The sequence below is a fragment of the Glandiceps talaboti genome, chromosome 23 (assembly GCF_964340395.1).
Source record: "Glandiceps talaboti chromosome 23, keGlaTala1.1, whole genome shotgun sequence".
NCBI classification, from domain to species: Eukaryota; Metazoa; Hemichordata; class Enteropneusta; family Spengelidae; genus Glandiceps; species Glandiceps talaboti.
The window spans coordinates 12,121,440-12,123,333 of record NC_135571.1 but is presented as its reverse complement, the minus strand read 5'-3'; positions in this window follow the sequence as shown (position 1 = coordinate 12,123,333).

Sequence of the window (1,894 nt, the reverse complement as noted above, 5' to 3'; positions counted from 1 at the left end):
CTTCTAATCTATAGAACACCCTTTCATTGCAATTGTATGCCTGGTCAATGTAACTATGTGAAATTCTTCTCGATGACGTCAACAGTGACGTAATCTATTCACTGCCTATTATTGTCGCCTTAGTTGTTTCAATGACCCAACGCAAATGATGTCAAACTCTGAGACTTGTTTATTTTTCAGATAAATAGAGTGATACAGTTAGTGTTTGTGCAATAGTGTACATTTAAGAATAGAATAGTGTTGTCCCAAACAAAACACAGTTTATCGCCCTTTTGTAGTTTGTAACCGCTTATTTCACGGGCTTTCAGTTCTCAAAACTGTCTACTGGATCAATACTACTATAGTGGTCAATGGACAATAGTCTAGACTTTTGAATTGTTTCAAAATATTTTATTTGTAAATGTTTTCTTTGAACCTTCTTGTCAACCACACCGTAATTAACCTTTAAGTATATTTTCCAATCCACCACCGTCCCCGACTGATTTTGCCGTCACGGCCAGTAGTCAAAACTCAGCAGATAGCAGAGAGCATGTGATTGATGATTTCATTTTTGTCTTTCCCTGGACAGTCTTTCATTCTGGATGAATGAGTGGGTGGGTGGGTGGGTGGATGGTAGATTGATGTATGGATGGGTGGGTGGGTGGGTGGGAGGGTGGGTGGGTGTGTGTGTAGGTAGGTAGGTAGGTAGGTACAGGTAGGTAGGTAGGTAGGTACAGGTAGGTAGGTAGGAATGAAAGATAGGTAGATAGGTAGAGATAGATCAATCGATAGATCGATAGATAGATAGATAGATAGACAGACAGACAGACAGACAGACAGACAGACAGACAGACAGACAGACAGACAGACAGACAGACAGACAGACAGACAGACAGACAGATAGATAGATAGATAGATAGATAGATAGATAGATAGATAGATAGATAGATAGATAGATAGATAGATAGATAGATAGATAGATAGATATCCATACATTAAGTTATGCTCTACCATGGTACCTGAACTGACCAGCAATTGAAATCCAAATAATGTAATGTTATTTTACAATACTTACAAACGAATATTTTACTATCATGAAAACTCTTCTTAGTAACTGGTACGGGACTATTTACTGGATAGACGAGCTCCATGCTATCCGTAGCCCCTGTATGTTTATCAATTTGCTCTGGTTATACGTAACTAAGGCATGTTAGCTTATCGGGAATCCAACACGGAGGGAGCAAAGACGTGCCCGAAAATTCGTATATGTGTTGTAGGGTACGCATTATAATAATCGTTATTTATACTGGATAGTTCTTTAAGTATATAAACACTTGTCTCCCAAGAAGTCCAGTGAGGGCTATCCCTCATGGATTCAGTGTTAATTTCGCAGTAAGGTAGAATAATTAACAGCTTTGGTTTGCGAGAATGATCTAGAGCTGAGATTCCTAAAATGCAATTCCAACTAGATCGTGAAACTATTCTTTGTCGATATCGATGTCGTGAACTTCAACGTCAGCTACAACTATGTTAAAAGCATTTATATTACATCTCAAGGCGACACTTTGATGTCACGTTTATGTTCCATTAACTATATTACAGTATATATTGAAATGTGGAGAATTCACTCAACTTTTCAACAACATGAAGGAAGATGACACTGGACATGTCTAGACATATCTTGATGTTCCTCATCTCCAATAATTGCCCAAGACGTTGGGGGATTTATTTTTTACGACTTCTACTGTGTTACATACGTACATTCAGAGACGCCGTGTCCTGCACATGTGTGTTATGTCGGCATCTCAAACATGCATACACATAAAACAGCTGACCCGACTCTTAGAGTTACAAAACTAGTGTATGATATAGATACATAGATAGATAGATAGATAGATAGATAGATAAATAGATA